Raw genomic sequence first — 23,372 nt, forward strand, 5'->3', positions numbered from 1 at the left:
GAAGGAAGGAAGGAAGGAAGGAAGGAAGGAAGGAAGGAAGGAAGGAAGGAAGGAAGGAGAGAGAAAAGAAAAAGAAAAAAAAAAAGACCGAGACCCAAGACTTGATAAACGTGAACTTTCTGAACCCATGAACTTTCTTAAGCGCTGCCTCTGCTCATTTTGACTTCTGCTCAACTGAGCCCACTGGTGAATAAATGAAACTCTTCTTTGGAAATGATTCATGAAAATCATCACAGGGAAGCATAATCTTGGCCTCTGAAGTCTTCATTTCAAAATGAAGTTTATAGTTTAAGACTATAAACAATACATGGTTGTCATAAAAATAAAAGTAGAAACAAAAAATATTAGCCATAGTTCCAACCCTCAAATGTTAACACTTCAGTGTGTTTCCTTCAAGTTCTCTTATAGGCATATAGACTTATTCTTGTAACACAGTTGCACTCATTCTGTATATAAGGAATTGTGTATGCTGCTTTTTGCTAAATATATATTACTATTATCATATAGACAATTATGCCACCATCATTATTAATAGTTGCCTAATAACCAATACAGTTAATCAGCCCATCTTCCCCCACTATGTTTTGAACATTAAATTTGTATTCAGTTTTTTAAACTGTAAGTCTTGATTTAATTAATGTATAAAATTTAGAGCTTTTTGAATCAGCCCCACTACTTAGCCATGTGTCAAATCTTACCAATATCTGGACCAGCAACCTGAAGGCTGCAGGAGGAACCTGTAGGACAGTCAGAGGCAGGAAATAGTACAGATTTCTTGAGCTATACGAGTTTCTGGTACAGGGGTCTTGAAGGACAAAGAAATTGCCTGAGGTAAGGTCACCAGCCCTCTAGTTGTGTATTCCCTGTCTAATGTCACCCATAAGCTTCATCTCCAGCTCAACATCTTCAAGTATCCTAGAGAAAAGAGAGGACATTTTCAATGAGTGAAAAAAACAATAAAACAAAGGACACGGATAACACATGGCAAAGCTGAGGATCTTTTTTGTTTTAACATAAAGTGACATATTGTCTCTTATTCTCATTTCTTATTGGAGCATTCTGACATCTTTATTTTGGGCTTCCCTAGTTAGGTTACCTGCTGGAGAGGTGTGTTTAGAGCTGCAGTTAGGGCAGCAAAAGCAGAGAGAGTTGGCACCTGTCAGGATGGGCAGAGTTGGCTATGGATATAGTCTATCATTTGCCAAATAGCCCAAAGTTGTATGAATATCATTAAGTATTTCATGTAAATGCTGTTTTTTTTTTCCAAGGGCAAGTCCTGTTTCATAGAAAATAAGTTCCTGAGCATAGTAAAGGAGCATGTGCTCCATACTAAGCACTTCTAAGTGATTATTTCATTTAAGAATCTCAACAATTCAGAGTTAAGTGCTCTCTTCTCCAGTTTGCACATAGGACAATTAAACAGCAGAAAAGTAAAATAACTTGCCAAGGGGACTTGCTAATAAATGTTTGAGCCAACATTAGAACATAGGGCTGACTTCAAAGTTTGTGATCTTTGCTCTACATTATGCTGCCTCCCTTGTTAAACCTAATAGATAAACATACTTGCAATTTAAAAAAAGAGTTAACGTTTATTGATTAAAGGCAGGGCTTTCTCTGAGATCCAGGAGTCACCATTATGGTTAGACAGGATCATTTACATGTTACAAAACATTATTTTGAGGCGCCCTTTAGAAAAAAAGGAAAAATGACTGCCAGGTCAACTATGGATGAGGAACTCTTCCCTGGAGTTCTGAAAGGCCATACAGAGGCTCTGACAACAAGGAGGCCACAGGACAGCTTCCACCTCCTAGTTTGTCCTAGGCCAATCCTTGGGACATGGTGTGGTTGATGGAAATGGAAACGATTGCTTCTTGGTGCATTTTTTAAAGGAATGGTTAAATTATAACATAAGAGTCTGTTTTCCCACTAGACTTGAGTTTTATAATATCAGGGACCACGTCTGTCTTCTTCATTGCCATAGTCCCATTCCTTGTACGGTGTTTGGTCCATAGCAGATGATCTTAGTCCATTTGAGTTGCTATAACAGAATGCCATAGAGTGAGTAGCTTATGAACATCAGAAATTTATTACTCACAGTTCTGCAGACTGGGAAGTCCCAAATCTGCAGTGCTGAGAGAGGTGGTGGCTGGTGAGGGCCCGCTTCCTGGTTCATAGATGGCAGTCTTCTCACTGTGTACTCACATGGTAGAAGGGGTGAGGAAGCTCACTGGAGTCCTTTTTAAAATAGCACTAATTCTGCTCTTAAGAGCTCTACCCTTATAACCTAATCACCTTCCAAAGGCCTCACCTTTAAATATCATCACATTCAGGATTAGCTTTCAACGTATTCATTTGGGGTTAGGAGGTCATAAACATTCAGTCTATAGCATAGATGCTTAACAAAGTTTGTTGAATGAATAAATAAATGAAAATATTATCTGGGCCAAAGGTGTAGGCTGGAGTTAAGGACGGCTCACGGTCAATGCCCTGCATATAAATGTATTCTTCAAGATGTGTAGTCTGAATTGAGGTGGCCTAAATCAAGATATGTCAGGAGTATGTGTTGTCAGTTTCCATTTTTTAATATCCATAATAAACCCTTGGTCATAAGCATGAAGCTATCTGAAATGAGGAGTGAAGAGTTTCCTTGTTTCCCCTGTCATTACAGCATGGAGAGAAGAAAAACTTTATTTTTCTTACTTCTCCTTGATTCCTCAATCAAACTGGATTTATGATAGGCTTAGGAAGACAATCCCTACTATACAGAGTGTTTATAGGATCCTGCTTTTTTCCCAATGGGAGAATTGGGGCTGAAAGTGTGCATTAAGCCCAGTCTTTAAGCAATTAATATTGTGCCCAAGAAATAAAAAGCATGAACATTACAAGTGGATTTTGTCATAATCCTACATATCCCAAATGTGTATACTCCAGGAAAGTCCAGATCCCCAGCAGAAGCCCATCTGCTATATTTCTAGTGTGATACTCCTCTGTTTATATTTGCTCATTTCTCTTACAGAGTGCCAGGAAAGAAAAAGCGATATTTAAAAAAATCATCTGCTAGTATTTATGCAAACACATTTCTCTCCAAGTGTGGGTTGAGCAATGTGAGTAAAGCAGACATAAATGCCTCCGACAGACCACAGAGCAATTTTCATAAAGAAAGGGGGGAAATATACACCTAGAACAATTGAAGTTGGTGGTGGAGGGGTGGGAACTGTCCTCTGACCAGCAACACTCAACAGGGGAGACATTCTAGGTCTCATGCCTCAGACTTGGAGGCTCGTTTGAACCGTGAATGATGCTATTGAGTTTCTACTATGTGCTAGCCGGTTTGGAGATTATAAAAGCTTAAGACTCCTGGTTGAGAACACAATAGTAAATAATCATAAGACAGCATATTACTGACACAGGAAAAAGGGGAAGAAACACTGTGAACCTCAGTTAGGTGCCACTTTTTGCTAAGTGTTTCACATATATTATTTCATTTAATTCTCACAACTATCCTATGATGTAATTATCCTCCTTTTTCAGACAAGGCTCACAGTGGCCATAGAACTTGCTCAAGATTATGTAACTTAGGCTGTTTTGAAAATCCCTGTTCTTTCTGCTATACCATACATAAGATGTTTCCCGGCTTTGTAATCGAATGCTATATATGTTTGGAATCTAAATAGCTAACATTTGTTGAGTGCTTACCATGAGACAGGCAAAAGTCTTTTTTATATATGTTAACAGATTTAAACTTCATAAAAGTTTAGGAGGTAGATACTGTTATTATGCCATTTTAGGATGAAGAAACTGAGTTTACAAATAAGTAAAGTTGTCCACATCACAAGGAAATACCAGAGTCCAGTCTGGATCCAGATTCCGTATATTTAAGCATTACACTACCCTGCCTCCCCTTTGAGGAGCACTTTTTTTTTGTCCCACAGACTTCAAAACTGTTGAGGAGCACTTTTAAGCACCTTCTATTACATACCCCAGATCAACCATCCCAAGCCTACATTGAGCAATGTTCAGCAAACCACAGTATGAAAGCGGAAAAATTCAAACTGTGTTTCTCCTCTGCTTTCACACCACAACAATCATCACAGAAGACTTCTGTGATGAACAGAAGTCTGTGTGACCACAGAAGTCGTCTGTGACCAAATGCGTGGGGTTTTCTCCTCACACATCAAGCAAGCAAGCAGTTCTGCAGTGGATACCAGCTGGGCTCCATCTAAGTCTGTTCCAACACTATCTACCTGGCGATAGCAGCAGAAACCACAGGTTGAGGGAGGGCTCAGTCTCACAAAGCTGCCTGTACTTCCTACCAGTCGCAAGTCTGGGCCTCAGAACTTCCGACCAACTGACTGCAAGTTGGGATTCCTACGATCCTGTCTTTGGGGTCCATTGATTTGCTAGAGTGGCTCAAGGAACTCAGAGAAACACTTACATTTAACTGGTATATCATAAAGGATATTACCAAGCATACAGATGATGAGATGCATAGGGCAAAAAAGGGGCACAGAGCTTTCATGCCCTCTGGACATGCCACTGTCTAGGAGCCTCCAGATGTTCAGCTATCCAGAGGCTCTCTGAACCCTATTCTTTTGTGTTTTTATGGAGGCTTAATTACATAGGCATGATTAATTCTTTTTTACTTATTTTATTATTTTTACTTTTTTTGAGACGGAGTATCGTTCTGTTGCCCAGGTTGGAGTGCAGTGGTGCGATCTCCGCTCACTGTAACCTCTGCCTCCCAGGTTCAAGTGATTCTCCTGCCTCAGCCTCCTGAGTAGCTGGGACTACAGGCGTGTGCCACCACACCCGGCTAATTTTTTGTATTTTTAGTAGAGACAGGGTTTCACCGTTTTAGCCAGGATGGTCTTCATCTCCTGACCTCGTGATCCGCCTGCCTTGGCCTCCCAAAGTGCTGGGATTACAGGCGTGAGCCACCGCACCCGGCCACATGATTAATTAAAACCCTGGCCACTGGTGATCAACTTGAGCTTTGGCCCCTCTCTCCTCCCCAGAGGTTGGGGGTGGGCTGAAAGTCCCAACCCTCTAATTATGACTTGGTCTTTTCAGTGACCAGCCCCCATTCTGAAGCTTCCTAGGGGCTGTGAGCCACTAGCCACTTCATTAACACATAAAAGGACAGCACTCTGGAAATTCTAAGAGTTTTAGGAGTTGTATGTCAGGAAGAGGGGTTGAAGACTGATATGGTTTGGATGTTTGTGCCCTCCAAGTCTCATGCTGAAATATAATCCCCAGTGTTGGAGGTGGGGTCTGGTGGGAGGTGACTGGATCATGGGGGCGGATCCCTCATGAATGACTTAGCATCATTCCCTTGGTGATTAGTGAACTCTCACTCAGTTAGTTCTGTCTCGTGAGATAAGGCTTATTTTTTTTAAGTGTGTTGCACTGTCCCCTTCTCTCTTGCTCCCTTTCTTGCTATGTGATGCACTGGCTTCCTCTTCTCCTTCCATCACGATTGTAAGTTTCCTGAGGCCCTCATCAGAAGTAGATGCTGACACCATGCTTTGTGTATAGCCTGCAGAACCATGAGCCAAAATAAAACATCTTTTTAAAACAAGTTACTCAGCCTCAGGTGTTTACAGCAACACAAGAACAAACTAAAACAAAGACCAAATATGTATTTCACAGTGTCACACACAGTATTGCCATTCCTCTCTAAACCCCGCTTTTTTCAGCTCACATTGCAGAGGCCCTGCCTGGCCTAATGCCTTGGCAGGTCAGGACTGTTAATCACAACAGCTTGAAAAACAAACTGGATATTCTACAGTCTCTAGAAGTTCACGAACCAAGTCTCTGATTTTAGAGTTTCCCTTAAGCGTAAATGGATATTCCTCTGCCTGTGATAGAGGCTAGCAAGCCTCCTCTTCCAGCCAGTGCTGTGAGAGGTAGGGAGTGGCCACATGCCAGGCAGCAAGCTGTCTTCTCCTAGCCTCCTCTCCAGTGTTCTGCCTGAAGAATGAAATCGATTAAAGAACATCAAGAACAAGAGAGCTCTTTCCCCATTCCCTTTGAAATTCCTTGTTAGGACACTGCTTTGTAGATGGCCCTGCACCACCATGTTTAAGAGGGCAGAGCAGTACGGGGAGGGCACCAGGGGACCTGGTCTGAGAACCAGTGGTGCCATTTAGAGAGAAGAAACCAGAAGAAGCAAGGAATCTGAAACACTCTTTTATCCCAAAGTCAAAAAGTTAAGCCTAAAGAAACTGCTTACATAATTGCATCAGACTAGTTTTAAAATCTATTGAGCTAAAATTATGTTTTTCTCTCTTGCTACCCAGCAGGTGAGGACTCATAAGGGAGATGAGGGTGATTAAGAGAAAAAAGAAACTCTACGTTCTTTACGCATGTGAGTGGAGTGAGTAATTTTGCAACCCTGTTTACACATGAAGCGTAGGCAGATGTGAGTTTCAGCAGTCAAAATCAGAAGCTGAGGTTGCTGCATCTGGCTTACTCCCCTCTCCATAACAGCAGAGGGTGGGATTTCCAAGACCTTTCTTGAGGGCCTGGTCTCTCCTCAGTGAGGTCCACATACTTATATTTAGACTATGTAAGAACGCGTTCATTAACCTCAATGACAATGTTCAGTGTGGGTAAACCACCTGCTTCTCTTTGTGAGGCCTGTGATCACAGTGGGATCTTTTGTATCTAAGAAGTTGAATTTCAACCACTCTCTGATTTCAATCACACCTGTTGTCCTGGGTGTCCAGGACAATGGCCATATCAGAGAGTGGTAACCCACTGCTGAGAAAGGAGATCCTTGTCTATGATCACCCCTCACTCCTAACACAAAAGGAAGATGCCGAAGACCAGCTGAGGAGAAGGAAAGGGAGGAATAAAGCTATGTAATGACTAAGGGGGACTAAGAGATTGTACTGAATAGACTTATCTAGCAGGTTAACATGAATGTGGGTAAAGGGATTTGGTGCTTTCTGTGACAGAAGATTGCTATTATTCTAGAAATGGAAAATGAGAAAAATATCTCCTTCTCCAAGTAAAGAAACAAACACCCAGGAAAAAACTCACCCTTCCTATCTATGTACAATCTTCCCTGATGACAGGTAGCAGAAAGTATAGTTGAGAGGTGCCCAGGTTTGAAAGTTCAAATCCCAGTTCTGCCATTTCTCTCCTGTGTAACCTTGGACAAGTTTCTTAACCTTTTTGTGCCTTTCATTTGTAAAAAAGAGAAAATAATAATACCTTCCTCATAGGATTGTTGGAGGGTTAAATGACACATATAAAGCCTAAAGAACAGCTCCTGGCACATAATAAGCCCTCAATAAATGTGGCTATTATTATTTTTATTACAAGTGTAAGAGTAACATGATTTCAAATGTCCATCTAGTTTAAGGCATGTGTAAATTTATTGAGAAGTGATTCAGGGTAAACTTTAACCGAATTTTCAACAAACAAGCCATAGGGTTTCTTCCTCCACAGTCCATGACCTGCATCCCCAACCATGGAAAGAAATGTGTTCATTCAGTGAATGAGATCCTTTAGCCAAACAGCGTTTGTAAACAACCACTTGGCATCCTGACCCTTTCTGTCACTGAGGGTGTTCTAACAACTATGTTGGGTAATGAGACAGTACCCACCTGCGGTCCTTTTCTTCTTGTAGGTTATGTTCAGGATCAAGTCGGGCTTCATTTGAAATGGGCACTTCAGCAGGATAACAGGAAAGAAAGAGGATTTTGGAGTCAAGAAGCTCTGGCTCTTAAATTTTGGTCTCATATTTTCCTAATTGCAAGAGCTGAATAGAGTTATCTTTAAAAATGGGGATAATAATATCTACATAGTAGGGGTTTTTAATGGAGGATTAAATTCAACTATTTATGTATAGGGCCCAATATAGAGTTGGCACTCATTAAATGTCAGTTTCTCTTCCTCTTTCCCCTTTTCCTGCTGAGACACAGAGTTAGACTACTCTGTGGGGTGGGACATTCATCAAGTGGTGTGTTGGTTTATTTTTCTCCCACTTTTCTAAGGCAAGAGATCATGCAGAATATAGGAGGAAGCAAACATCTACTGCTCTAACCTTTTCTACTTAGTGAACATTGTTCATCCTTCTCTTCTGCCACTTAAAAAAACAATAAGTCCAGCTGACACAGAATTATTTAGATACTCTAAGGCCATTTTTATCAACCTAGAAATAAGTGTCCTGTTTATTTTCATTAAAGGTGATACAAATAAAACCTCAGGAAAATCTACCCCAGTATCTACATGTTATGCCCCTTTCCAAAGTTGAAGGGATATACCTAACACCCAAGGGGGCAGGGCAAGTGAAGTGTGTAGTCAGGTGTGGCCATGGCACTGTGATGCATCATTATCAAGGGAGGACATAGTATATGTCCTGCTAGCTCTTTCCAATCCAATCGGCTCTCCTTACAGTAATCACAATCACAGAGCCTTTCTTCCCCTCTTAGATTTCCATTCAAGCACCCAACCATCAAACTCACTGAGGCCTCACCCTACTTCCCCACCCATCCCATTCTCTTCAACTGCCAGAGGGCTTTCCTGAGATGAAGCAGAGGCTGAAGACCTGGGGCCCTTGGACGAGAGACTTAGCTACTGACACATACAAGTGCTGACACTGGAAAGTACCAGTGCTGAATCAAAAAGCCACTTCCCAGAGATGACATGAATGTTCAAGGTTTGGTTCCTGGAACACCACCGATTTGGTCCTGAACCTTGAAGCCAACATCTTACCTCTGTTCTTCCATGCCTCAGTTGCCCAGTATGTGGGAAGGGTAATGACAACAAAGGAAAATTGCCACCTATCACCCAACCTGTCATCACTATAATTTGAATGACTTAGCCAACTTTAGAATATTGTGGAAATTAGTGTTTACTGGGGACTCTGAGATGAAAGGTACCAAGTTTGGCAGAGCTGAGGCCACTGGTAGGATGTTCTGGGGTGCACTGAAGGTTCAGCAGAATGTTCTTTAGCTTGTAAATTGAACTTTCATTTTTGTCAAAGTAGAAAATTTTAGGTAACAAATATTTCATTTTTTCCTTTGTAAAATGTTTTCTTCTCTCCCTTCCCAAGTTTGGGGCATGAACAGTTGTGTTGGAATACAAAACCCACTCCTCCCAGTAAAATGTTCACAACGGCAGTTTAAAAAATGATGAACATCTTTTAGATTATTTTTCATACCATGCCAACTAAGGGGGTACTATCTAGCTTTTTAAAAAACTTCCTTCTCTTTTTAACAAAACAAATAAAATTTGCAGGATTGCAACTCTATGAGATCCTGCCCAACTTTGACCCTGAAAGCTGTCTTTGGCTCCAGCTACATTTTCAGATGAGCTTCATTTCAGACTCATTTTAGAAATGTAGACATTTTGCTCCTGGGCCACTTTTTCGTTGCCTCTCTGCTTAGACTTCAAGAGTACAGACGGAAGAGTTTGCAAAGATCATTTGCAATGTGCCATCCCAAACCTCTGATGTAAGAGATGCAAAGCAGGCTCCAGTGGGCCTTAGTGTCTCTGATGAGAGGAGCAACGTGAATGGGGAGGAAGTGGGTAAGTGAGAAGAGGCCCTGTGGCTGCGGTGGTGACTCTACCAGCAAAGTCAGCACCTACAGACTGATGAAGGCAGCAAATGAGCTTGTGTAGTGCTCCACAGTGAAGCTGCCCTATCTGTCAGCATCAGGAGGGCTGACGAGCCAAGTTTCTGCACACTGTGCACTGCTAAATGCTGTCAGTGACACAGGCATGCTTTAAAGTCAGGCGACTGTTTCTTGCAGGACTAAAGCCTCTGCTTCACTTTCACCTGCTCAATGCTTCCCCTCACTGCCACGCTTTGATCCAAATTCTTCTTGTGAGTGGAGTCCCCATTACATTCTGTGTTTTTTTCTACTTTAACTTAATTCCCAGTGGCAGGATGTCCACAGTTCAGCTTATGCCCTTAAACTATAAAAACAAAACAAAAAAGTCATCATCATCCTCAAAATAATTTTTAAAAACAGTTCCCCACCTCTGACAATTTTGGCTTGGATTTGTTTACAATGCTACAGCTTCTACCCCCTTCTTACCTTGTATTTTCATTTATCTTCTTTGGTGCCCTTTTCTTTGTTCTTCCTTTTAGACCAATCTATTGATAGCCACCCTGCAAAATGGCTGGGAGGTGAATCTCCTTTCTCATAAATTCATCCTCAAAATAATTGCATGATTAAAACAGTTGTGGGCCCTCCATCAAGAGTAATCAGCAATGTGCTTTGAAGCCTGGGGTCTGTTGACTCTCTGATGGCACCTGGGACCATGTTTATCTCCATTTATATGTTTCAGCCACCACTCTGCCTCACTGGGTTCCCTGCTGTTAGATTGTTTTGAGGTCATTTGGGAGACGAAGATCTACTGCCAGAGCTTCTAGTTAGTAGTGATAATTCCCCATTGGACTCAGACGGGACACCGACATGGTTTCTTGCCAGGCAGCAGTTAGTGACTACAGGACTGAAGTGGTTTCCAAGATTCAGAATTTGCCTAGTAGTTGTAAGAGGCAACAGCTAATAGAGGAAGAGGAGACCCAAACCCAGCCTATCCTGTGGAGTGTAGGGCATGACTGGTATTCTAAGGATGGTAGTTGTCACATTTTTGTGGCTTGTGAATCACTTTGGCAGGATAAAATTTTCCAAGAGCCAATTTACCTGACCGATTGCCACTTGCCAATGCAAAACCAAATAAACGTACATGTGTTTATTGGGAAGAAAACTAAAGCTTTTGGAGAGTACAGGGACAATGTCTTTGGATCCCCAGGGCCTAATGGTCTCAAAAAGTATTTACTGAGGTCATCTGATTCTTCTGAGAGGTAAAGCATACATAATTTTCCAATCATTTTGGTCTTTGTACTATATTCAGAGAGTCAATCTCTGTGTTAAGTACAACCAGGTGATGGACTATGGGCGGATTGAATTTTTCATTTTTATCAAGCATGGTATGGAAGAAGCAGCAGTAGCCTGAGCTTCTCAACTGCTTGGAATTCATGGATTAATTTACTGATGATTTGTTAAAGATGTTTCTCTCTTGGTAGGTGAAGAAAGGAGGAACTAAAGTGGTCACCCAAAAGGCCAGAAATCCAAACACTGTTACAGGCCAAAGTCTTGGCCTCGGAACAAAGAAAATTAGGCAATAGGATTGGGCTGTGCCTTTCTGAAGTCATGTCAGCAGTCTCCTGGGCCGCAGCTTTGGCTTGCTCAGATGCAATTTGTTCAGGCAGTGCAGCTGGGGGCAGCAGGCTTCAGCTACAAAAGTGTTGGCTGGTAAGAGGAAATCAAAATAATCCCCATTTAGTTCCCATTATCTTAAAAATTAGAAACTCTAATGAGAGGCTTCCAGAGCAAGCTGAGCAGCAGGAGGGCACCTCTGATGGATGCTGTCTTCTGTGAGGATGTCACTGTCGTCACCAGGGGCAAGCTGAGGGCCCAAGTGCCTCTGCGCAGTTTCCCTGGAAGCAACCAAGATTGATCAGGCACCCCAGGACACAGGAGCCATAAGAATAGACAGAGAAGCAGCCCAGAAGCGAGGCTGTCATGGAAGGAGACACTTGACCTGAAAGGTGATCATTTTTAACCCTGAATTTTGTTAACTGTTTCTCAGAAAGTCTCTCTGAATCGATTTAACTTTTATAGTCTTGAATTCTTCTAGGTGTGGTGTTGCCTAAAGACAGGTAAAATGCCCCCTAAGGGAATTCCTTACCTCTATGGTTCTAAAACTGGGTTCTCCTCATATTTCAGGATGAGGAACCTTTTTTTTTAAAAAATGCCTTCATTCTCAGAGCACGAAGAACCTTTTAGGAGAAGAAGGTAGCTGGAGAATGCTTGTTCTCCTGGCAAATAGCAACTGTGGAAACACTATTTTCATATAGACCTGGCAAATGGCTTCCAGTATTTTCTGTCCAAATATTACATCTCCTCACCAGCTTTGCATATATCTTGGCACTGCACGGCCCAGTAGTACCACATCATTTCATGGCACTGAGCCAAGAGTGTGCCCAGCAGTGCTTAGCACCATACAGCGAGTCTACAGGGCCCTCCAAGCTCCCACCACCACACTCCTACCAGAGCAAAAGGGGAGACTATCAGGCAGCAAAGTCACGGTGTTGTTATTATTACCCTGATGTGTAATAAATCTGTGTAGTGCAATAAATTAAGGCAAGGCTGTGTTCTCACTTTACAGGCTGCCAATAGTTTTATTGTAACAGCTTAAAGATGTGAGTTTTCCTTTTTAGGCAGAGTAGAGGAAGCTGTGAAATTTGAAGAGAGAACAAAAGGATACTCGAGTGTAGTTTGTAAGACAGGTATTGTACAAGAACTGGTTCATCAGGACATCCAGCACCTAATGTTTTTCTGTTTAATGATATTAGAGAACAGCGAGGCCTTACAATGGCCACAAGAATTCATTTGAATCCATTTTCATATCCATATCTCACTGCTGAGTTCTGCTGAGCTGACCTCTTGCACTAGACTTACAGTGCTTTCTTTTGGTGATAAACCTGAGTGATTGTAAGATCACAAATTGGTTCTAGAACTCATTAAAGTCAGCAAATGAGCATTAAAAGATACTTGCATAGGCTGAGTTTGTGATAATCTGTCTATGTTGGCAATTACAGTTCAGAGGATGAACAGAGGGGTGGTGAGAAAAAACCCTCCAACTCCCAGCAAGATGATAATCTATTTCAGATGTCTGTCAAGGATGCACATGCCCTGGCTTTTCTTCCTTCACACCTTGAACCCTGGGTGCAGGAGGCAAGGGAAGGATTTGAGAATGCTTCACCTCTACCCTTTGCTAAGTTCAAAGCCCAAGTGAGCCCTTCAATCAGGTCCCTGGCACACCTGACACTCGTTATTATTATTACTTTTTTAGCAAGAGCCCCCTTCTTTGGTAGCAAATTCTATTTCTATTCTCTATTTTAGAACTCGACCCTTACTTTTTTTTTTTACTCAAATGTTAGTCATTCAAGATTTCTTAACCCTTTGGTTACTGAGTCTTCCGTCTTTTTCTTCTGTCTTCGTCTAGGCTCACAGGTTATTTCTCCCTAAACTAGACACACTAGGTCTGCTGCTCTACTCTGTGTCATTGTATCCCCTGAACACTGGGAGGCTACTGAGTACAGAGTTGATATTCAATATATAAATATTGATTGGCTTTTCTTTTTTTTTTTTTTTTTTGAGACGGAGTCTCGCCTGTCGCCCGGGCTGGAGTGTGGTGGCCAGATCTCAGCTCACTGCAAGCTCCGCCTCCCGGGTTTACGCCATTCTCCTGCCTCAGCCTCCCGAGTAGCTGGGACTACAGGCACCAGCCACCTCGCCCGGCTAGCTTTTTGTATTTTTTAGTAGAGACGGGGTTTCACCGTGTTAGCCAGGATGGTCTCGAACTCCTGACCTCGTGATCCGCCCGTCTTGGCCTCCCAAAGTGCTGGGATTACAGGCTTGAGCCACCGCGCCCGGCCCTTTTTTTTGAGATGGATTCTTGCTCTGTCACCCAGGCTGGAGTGCAGTGGTGTGCTCTCGGCTCACTGCAACCTCTGCCTCCTGAGTTCAAGTGATTCTCCTGCCTCAGCCTCCCAAGTGGCTGGGATTACAGGCACGCACCACCACACCCAGCTAATTTTTGTATTTTCAGTAGAGATGGGTTTCACCATGTTGGCCAGGCTGGGTTTCACCATGTTGGCCAGGCTGGTCTCAAAATCCTGACCTCAGGTGATCTGCCTGCCTTGGCCTCCCAAAGTGCTGGGATCACAGGCATGAGCCACCACACCTGGCCTGACTGACTTTCAAAATCGCCTTCTAGTTTATTCTGTAAACACCAGCTCTACTACTTTAGTTTAACATCATTCATGTACTGCCCTGAAAAACTATACGCCCCTTATGACCTTACAGCCAAAAATGATTGACTCCCTTGGTAATCCTCCTTGCAAAACCCTAAGACTCACTCCCTCACTCTTCCTTAGCAAAACACTATACTCTTTTGCTTGAGTCTCATTTATTAGCAGCAAATGCTACCACAAGAAACTTCATTCACTGAGTTTACGTATTCTTGTGAATTCTATTTTTCTCTCTTATTTTTCCCCAATACAGTCTACCCCTGGCCAATCTATAACAATCCGAATCAGTAGAAACTCTGGAAAAACTGAGGTCATAATTTCTGAATCTGGTTTGAATTTGGAATTTACTCCCTCAGCTCAAAATTAATATTGTAAATTTACTGGAAATGTGTTTTCTACTTTTCGGACTCAAGCTAGTAGTTTTATACACAAAGTTGGGTATCTGACTTAACTAGTTACTGAAAGAAAAAGGACATCTCCAGCTCCTTTTCTGGCCTTTCTCCTATCCCACTACTTCCCTCCACCCAACACACACACACACACACACACACACACACACACACACACAGCCAACACCACTCACTGAAGATGGGGAAGATGGAGTTCTTCCTTGAATTCCCCTTAGGTTGTATCATTGTTTGGAAGTTATTGGTTCTTATCCAAAAGCAGACGTGGACAGAGTAAGGAGTTTTAGCTCAGCCATATAAAGTAGCATAAGCCTCAGGCTTTAATCTTTCCATAAGGCTGCACTGGTATATAGTTTTTCTTCTGTTGAATATAACAGATCCATATTAACAAGCATTTATTGAATGCTTACTTTGAAAACCAGTACTGTATTGTCCCTTATATTATCTCATTTAACTTAATTATTGCTCTTTAAGGTAGTATTCTCACTTTATAAATGAGAAAACAAATATTCAGAAAGTGACTTGTACTGAACGGGAGAAACATATATTTTTTTTTTATTCCAAGCCCATTGCCCTTTCTTCTGGTTTGATTTTTAACTTCATGATAATAGAGCTCAATTACAAGAACTGGAACTCTCTGTATAAGTTGGTTATTCTTTTTTTTTTTTTTTTTTTTTTTGAGACGGAGTCTCGCTGTGTCGCCCAGGCTGGAGTGCGGTGGCGCGATCTCGGCTCACTGCAAGCTCCGCCTCCCGGGTTCACGCCATTCTCCCGCCTCAGCCTCCGAGTAGCTGGGACTACAGGCGCCCGCCACCTCGCCCGGCTAGTTTTTTGTATTTTTAGTAGAGACAGGGTTTCACCATGTTAGCCAGGATGGTCTCGATCTCCTGACCTCGTGATCCACCCGCCTCAGCCTCCCAAAGTGCTGGGATTACAGGCTTGAGCCACCGCGCCCGGCCAAGTTGGTTATTCTTAAATGATCTACGCAGAGTACAGAAGTCCTATCACAAAAAATCCATTGTAACAAAACCTCTCTCTAAGAAAACCCCATTCTAGAGCTGTCATTGGCTCCTAACTTTTATCTAGTACACATTCAGGGAATATTTTGTAAATGTTTATCCAAATTTCTCACTGGAAATTTTGTGCTTAGAATGTCTTCAAAATTGGGTTCAAGTATCAGGTAGTAAGGGAAGGAACAGGAAACCTGATGATATTGTACAATGTTTGGTGTGTATTCCTTTATACCATAAATAGTGAGTCTAAAAGTTGTGTTAGCTCAGTTTGTTGTAAAATAAAGAGACAGTACCATGGAAATAGAAGGGAATAAAAAGCTCCACTTAGATTTTTTTAAAGGTACTTGAATCATAATGTCAATTAAAGAAAAGTAATTTGGTTAATGAATAACAGTTTGTCTTTCCTATAAAAATAGCTAATAGTTTTTGAGCACCTATGATATATCAGTTAACACTGTAAATTTTTAAATGTATTATTTAATCTTCACAACAACCCTATGAAGTAAATATTATCCTAATTTTACACACAAAGGAACTGAAGCTCAGAATGGTTAAATAATTTGCCCAAGGTCACACAGCTGGTAAGAAGCAAGATCAGAATTTGAACTCATGCCGTATGATTCCAGAGCCTACATGTTTAACCACACTTAGGGATGCCAGATAAAATATAGTTACACTTGATTGTTGGATAAACAGATCCTAAATATTGCATGGAACATATTTTTACTAAAAGCATATTTTTTGTTTATCTGAAATTCAAATTCAACTGGGGATCCTCTATTTTTATTTGCTAAATCTAGCAACCCTAACCACACTATTCTGCCTTCTGTAAATTCAGATATCCATATATTTGGGTTGTTTAATTTGCAGCTTACACATGCTTGAGTTTTTTGTTTTGTTTTGTTTTTTACAGAATAAACGATGTTAATTCACATCTACGAAGCTAGGCTCCTGGATTTCTCTTCCCTCCATTTATTGAAGGCTGGGTTGGTCTGAGGCCAGTCTTCTCCCTGATAGTGCAGCTAAGTGCAAGCTTTTCTCTTCTGATAAGAAAAGACTTCACTTACTGTTGGCACATTCTGGCCTTCTGCCTACACTGGGCTCTCTCTCCAGTGGCCAGCTGTGTCTTGCCTGGTGCTCATCATTATCCAACTTTCTTGCCTCAGGAATCCTTGACTGTTTCCAAGATTTGCAGAGGTGCATGACTGAGTAGCAGCTTACTTCCAGACGACAGTGTTCACAGAAGGAAACAGAAAAGAATCAGTGGGCTGGAACTTAGAAGAACTTTATATATAAAGTTCATTGAATAAAACATATAAATAGGCAATATATACACCACCAAATGAACAACTCTTATTTCTCCATGGGTATCTTCCACTCTGATTGAGCTCTCTTACAATGCACAATATGCACCTGCCTTTCACCACTTGGATCACCTAAGCTGAAAATATAGACACTATTTTCAGTGGCCATGTAGAAACCAACTGTATTGCCCCTCAAATCACACAATGCATTAAAAAACAAATATAAAAGCCTTTGGAATTGGCTGATCTTTATCATCTTTTAACAATGTGAATAACCGAAAAGTAACTGTCTATTTACAAGCCTGGATATTTATAGAGTTACCTCTATAGTCAAGATCTTTTAAATATTTCAAACAGCCTGTATTTCTATAACCCAAGAATAGAATAATAGTAATAGGTATACTTATTATAACATAAAAATAACATTTTGTCATTATGTGCCAGTCTCTATGAGGAGTACTGTCCATGCATTCTCTCTCTTAGTTTTTACCAAAGCACTGTGAAATTTTGTACTCTTTTTAGTATCAGATAACAGACAAGAACACTGAGGCTACAAGAGTTTAAGTAACTTGTCCAAGGCTGCACAGCTAGTGGCAAAAGCTGCATTTAAAGCTACGTAGCCTCACTCCAGGGATCACATACTTACTTACTGCATAACGATACCTTTACACCGTAAGATCAGTGGTAGATAGCGCTTTTTTTGGTGAAAATGTAGGGTTTTTTTTTTTTTTAAGTTTTAAATCTGTTGCCAGCTCTTTCATTTCAAAGGCATGAAGTGTTCTCTTTGTTAAATAGTAAAGAACATCTAGGAAGAGGAGAAGCTGGGCAGTAAGTGGCCAACATGATAGGATTAAATGAAACGCTATGTGGCTAGTACATAGGTTATATATACCTCATGTAACCAACCATAAGACTTAGACCACACCTGGACTGGTCCACGCCCTGGTTCACCTAGACAAGTCCACTAATCACTTGCTTGGATATCATAGCAATGGCAAGTTGCTAGAAAGGATTCTAAATGCTTACTCTCATTTTCTGTATTTATCTCAAGGTCAACTGGTCATTTTGTGGACCAGCACCAACAATCTATGGACCACATTTTGAGTGGCACTAATACAGATAACATCAGTTTAGTTAATTCAGGTATACAAATAACCAGTAAAGTATATGGTTCGCTTATATTCTCTCTCTCTCTCTCTCTCTCTCTCTACACACCCACAGACACATGCTCCTGAATACTTATTCCTGAAACATTTACTGAGAACCTACTATATTCTTGTTACTTTTCTAGGCTCTGAGAATACAGTAATGAATAAAGAAAATCAAGTACCTGCTTTCAGGGAACTTAAAATTCTAATTCAATCAATGTCTTGATACCCAAACATCTGGGTACCAGTTTGAGGCTTTGCCAATTAATAGCTCTCTGCTTTTGTGTAAATTCATTTAATCTTTCTAAGCAAGTCTTTCCCTTTACAATATGAGACTAATAATACGTAGTTTAATGGCATCATTGGTAGGATTAGATATTGTGAAAACTGTAAAATCACATACCAATGGCAGGTCACATTTTTATCATGTGCCCTTCTTGAGTGAAGGGATGGTATTTTTCCTGTCTTTGTATCCTCAGCGGCAAGCATAAGGGCTTGCTAAGTAGCAAGCTTCAGTTAAGGCTCATTGAATAAATGTGCCTAATGTCCCGTATGTGTGAAATACATTTTTTTTGTTTAAAATATTATACCTGCTCTTCAAATCCTTAAAAGCTACTGCACCAATAAGAAAAGTACATAAGGCATTGTAGGGCATAACATAAGTAATTCTACTCTTGCATTATAGATTCCTAAGAGTTCAAGCTCTAAAAATATATTTTCTAAACATTTATTAGATGGAAGCCTCTTTTTATTGATATGTATCACAATCTTCTTAAAGGCTTCAATTGGTCCCAGAAGTGTCTATGCTGGTCCTGTCAGTTCTAAGAATAACTGTGCTCTTTAGAATTACAAACTAGAACTGAATTGTAAAAGTGCCCTAAGTTTGGGGAGCCTTTGGAAGAAATTCTCAGCCAATAATAACATGAAAAGAAATGTACCTAGTCTGTTTCTCTTCAAACGTCTGAACTTCATGTTAGAAAAGTTGCTTCCAGGGTATAAAGACTTTCTTTTTGAGGGCTAGTGATGTTGCTGTTAGAGTTAGACAGGGGTATGGATGCTCTACAGATTTCATGAAAGTGCATAACTACTTTCAGGGGCTATTTGAAGAGTACCTTATTTTATAAGGCGCCCCTTATATTGCAAGGGACATTAACATAATTAAAACACAGTGATTTGCAAGGAATAATATTTAGTAATCAGAATAAAATGAATACACAAAATGCACTATAAGGCAGCCTATAAGTGCCATAGGTGAGGAATGAATAGGAACTACTTCAGAGGAGTGTTCCACTTAGAAGCTGCAATATGAGACAGGCCTTCAAGGATTTCAACAGATTTTAGGTTTGATAGAGGGAATGGAAGGCATTTGTTGCAGGCAGAGAGGCAACTTAATAAGTTGACTCCTTTGTAAAAAGCTAGTAGGAGTTACAGCAAGTAGTTTGGTATACGTGTAAGGGTATAGTGAAAGGTAAGGCTAGAAAAGTGGGATGGAGATACATAATTGGGCAAGTGCCAGATTGAGCAGTTTGTACTAAATTTGATGGGGAACTATTGATAGTTTTAAAAATAGGGTGGAGTCATGATCTGGCCAATGCTTTAGGAAGATGGTTTTGGCAAGAACACAAGACGGACTGAAGGGAAGGCAACTAAGCAGGAGACCAGACAGGAGAGCACAGCAAAAGTCTCAACCTAGGTTAACCAATACCTGACCTAGGGTCGTGGCAATAGAGCTAGAGAGGTGGGGGCAGATGGAAGGGTCACTGTGTAGAAAGTACAGTATTTGTACCTGTGCAGTCCAATATAGTATCTCATAGTCAAGGCTCTTTAAATGTAGCTTTAATTAAAATCAAATAGGATTTAAAATTTAGGCCGGGCATGTGGCTCACGCCTGTAATCCCAGCACTTTGGGAGGTCGAGGCGGGCAGATCACGAGGTCAGGAGATTGAGACCATCCTGGCCAGCACAATGAAACCCTGCCTCTACTAAAAATACAAAAATTAGCTGGCCTTGGTGGCCTTTGCTTGAAGTTCCAGCTACTCGGGAGGCTGAGACAGGAGAATCGCTTGAACCTGGGAGGTGGAGGTTGTAGTGAGCCAAGACTGTGCCACTGCACTCCAGCCTGGTGACAGAGCGAGACTCTGTCACAAAAAAAAAAAAAAAAAAAATTAGTTCCTCTGTTGCATTAGCTGCATTTAAAATGCTCAATAGCCATATGTGACTCCTGTATTGGACTATGCAGATAAAGAACATTTCCATCACAGTGCAATGTTTATTGAACAGTGCAGCTCACTATGCTTTAGGGACTAATTGGGCGTAGAATGAGGAAGATGGATTAAAGGGGGCTTTGGTTTGGCAGCTGAGCGACTGAGAAAGGTAGTGCCATGAACAGAAAAGAGGAAGTCAGGAAGAGGAAGAGCTGGATTTACGAAGAAAGGTGTCGTTTAGCTTCTGTCAAATACCAGGTCAGATAAAGTGTCTACCAAATGGTCAGATATCCCTGGTGAAAGGAAAGGGCAGGGAAAGCAAAGTGCCCATTGTGTTCTCCCAAAGCTTGTAAAGGAGCCCTGGGAGGATTTAATTGGTTTATCCCCTCCTGCACTCAGTTTCTCCCGTTTGTGAAGCTCCCTGAAGATCATGAGTGGGCAATCCAGTTCCTCAACCTCTCCAAACCAATGGTTCACATATACTGTGACGAGGACAGAAGCCCAAGGGCTTTGCTGTTTTCTTAACTCCTTGGAGCCAGCCTGAACCTTTTTCTCACAGATACTTTGTGCTTCCTCTCCCCTAACCGCCTTACTCACCCTTCCCCATGCTCAACCTTTGGAAAGTCCCCTTGCCCTCACTTGTTTGATTACTTCCTCTCAAACTACTTCTCACAGGGACCACACCAAACCAGTGACTCCACCACTTGCCCTCTCTTCCCTCCCAGCTTAAATTCCAAGGTCTATCACCATAATGACTCCCTTACATAATACTCCTACCCTCTCATCGGCTTTCCCCAGCAAAACTCAGACCTGGTCAAATACAATTCTCCTCCAACCCCCAAGCAATGGAATGTGGCTGGAGGAGAATCACACGGCCTTGCTGAGTGGTCTCACTTTAATGTATGACCATCGACTCAAGAGGGCACTCAGCATTGTCCATACTACGCTTCTCTAGTTACTTTTCCACCCTTCAAGGCGATTATTTTTCACTTTCTTCTATCTCCTTTAATAGCAAACAGCTTTTCATTGTTTAAAGAACAGATCTTACCTCATCAATCCCAGTGAGGCAGCCAGTACACATGGCACTCAGTGGAAACTGGGCAAAGGTGCATACGTGTGTGTGTGTGTGGGTATGCATGTGTGTGTATGCGCATGTGTGTGTGTTATATGCAGGACTGCTAAAATGCACCACCTCTCCTGGTGGAGCAATCAGAAAGGTACCCCTTCCTCAAGGCTGATGTGACCCCACCAGGGCACATGGCTTTGCCAGCAAAGCAAGGGCTACATTTCAGCTCCTACTTGCCGCCTCTGCTCTGCAGGGGCCTGAGTGTGCCACCACCAAATGTACTGCCTAATGTATCTGTATCTGCACCCAGACACTCTACCTTCTCTCCAGAAATAGCGTGTGAATGCATTCCCTTATTCCTATCCTAGGCCAACCCTTTCACTTGTGTGCTAGATCCAATTGCTTCTCACCTACTTGAAGACACTCTATCCAGTTGTCTCCTCTTGCCTTCTGTGTCATCAATTTTACCTCTCTAAAGAATCATTCCAGCTGGGCACGGTGACTCACGCCTATAATCCCAGCACTTTGGGAGGCCAAGGCGGGTGGATAACCTGAAGTCGGGAGTTCTAGACCAGCCTGGCCAACATGGAGAAACCCTGTCTCTACTAAAAATATAAAATTAGCCGGGTGTGGTGGCGCATGACTATAATCCCAGCTGCTTGGGAGGCTGAGACAGGAGAATCGCTTGAACCAGGGAGTTGGAGGTTGCAGTGAGCTGAGATTGCACCACTGCACTCCAGCCTGGCAACAGAGCAAGTCTCAAAAAAAAAAAAATCATTCCAGCATACCACAATGAGAAAAAGCATTTATCATCTTAAAATACCCTCCCTTGATCTCAAGTACCTTGCTGGCTACTGCCCTTTTCACCTTCACAGCAAAGTCTCTCAAGAGCTGTTTAGAACACTTTCTCTTCCTCACCTCCTATCCTATTAACATACCCTAATCAGACTTTCTCCCCTATGACTCCACTGAAACTGTTTTCATCAAGGTCATCAGCAACTTCATCAGGCCACATCCAGTGTTCAAATTCTCTTTCCTTATCTTACTAATTTCAGCAGTATCTGATAAGACTCTTCACTCCCTCCTTCCTGAAACAATTCTCTTGTTTTCCAACGCTTCACCTTCTCCTGGTGCTCCTGCCCTGACTGGTAGCTCCTCCTTTTCTACTTACCTTTCTAGTGTTGGAGTGCCTCTTCGTCCTTTCCTTCAGCTATCTCCTCTCCCTATGTGATCCTAACTAGACTTAAGACTTAAAAAGTATCTATGTGCTAATGAATCCCAAATGTGTCTCTCTAGACTCATATATCAATTGCTTATTCAACATCTCCATTTGGATGTATAATAGGCACCTTAAACGTAACGTGTAAGAAAAGACTCTTAAGTTCCTCATCCCCAAATCTGCTCCTTCATTTCATTAAGTGGCACCGCCATTAACTCAGTCATCAGGCCCGAACCTAAGAATCAACTCTGATTTCTTTTTGTCCTTTCACACGCTATGTCCCAAATCCAAATCCATTCCAATCAAAATGTATCTAAATAAAATAAAATAGCCGCCTTCTCATCCTGTCCGTGGCTGCCAGACTAGTTAGTCCAAGCTACTTTACTGGTATCCCAAGGACATCCGTGCTTCCCCATTGTGTATTTTACACACATCAGCAAGACTAACTTTTAACAATGTGAATCAGATGCGGTCATTCCTCGGCTCACCCTTCTCTCATGGTTTCCAGTTGCTGTTATAATGGCCCACAGGCTTCACTGGATCTGGCTACTGGCCCGCCTCTCCGAGCCTAGCTGGTACTGCTCTTGGGCTGGCTGACGCTGCTCAGCCATGCTGGCCTTTCACTGTTTCTGCAACATGGCAAGCGTATCTCCACCTCTGGGTTTACGGCTGATTTTCTCTCAGCCTGGAAAGGCTATTCCTCCTCCCGGCCCGCGTGTTTGCAAGACTTATTCCTTCATCCCGTGTGTATGCGCTCAAAGGTCTTCTTCGAGAGGCAGTATCTCACCAGGTGTAAAGTCACCCTATCCCCTGCTTTATTTTTCTCCACACCACTTATCATTACCTGCAATTTCTGTCACTTGTTTGTTGTCTGTCTTCCCTCTCCCACTCCACTAGCATGCGAGCTGCAAGAGGGTATTTGCCTACTCTATGGCTTTATCCCTCTGCGTTTAGTGACAACAGCGCCTGGAACCTAACAGGTGCTCAATTAGGGCTTGTCGAATGATTGCGTTCCCTCCAAATGCTCTTCCTGAATCTTTGGACCCTTCCTCATTTTTTTTCGGGTCTTACCCACCTCCCATCCCGCCCTATGCAAAGCTAAAACTCCCCGCCCCTTTCCGGTAGTTCCAGGCTTTCCCGGCTCCTATGTGCGCGGCTCCTTTAAGCTGAC

At 42.0% G+C, this 23,372-nt stretch overlaps 1 protein-coding gene and 1 long non-coding RNA gene across 2 annotated transcripts in view; one reads left to right on the forward strand and one right to left on the reverse strand.

Moving 5' to 3' along the window:
- Window positions 1–23,372, forward strand: part of RAP1A (RAP1A, member of RAS oncogene family) — a 180,800-nt gene that overhangs the window by 64,969 nt on the left and 92,459 nt on the right. The gene's annotated exons all lie outside the window — the stretch shown is intronic.
- Window positions 4,461–10,128, reverse strand: LOC105554312. Its single transcript, XR_001008304.1, has 4 exons — window positions 10,053–10,128; window positions 9,791–9,924; window positions 7,614–7,677; window positions 4,461–5,536 (listed from the first exon to the last, which is right to left on the reverse strand). It is a non-coding gene; the product is annotated as an uncharacterized LOC105554312 (long non-coding RNA).

Source organism: Mandrillus leucophaeus, unplaced genomic scaffold (genome assembly GCF_000951045.1).
Source record: "Mandrillus leucophaeus isolate KB7577 unplaced genomic scaffold, Mleu.le_1.0 Scaffold64, whole genome shotgun sequence".
NCBI lineage: Eukaryota > Metazoa > Chordata > Mammalia > Primates > Cercopithecidae > Mandrillus > Mandrillus leucophaeus.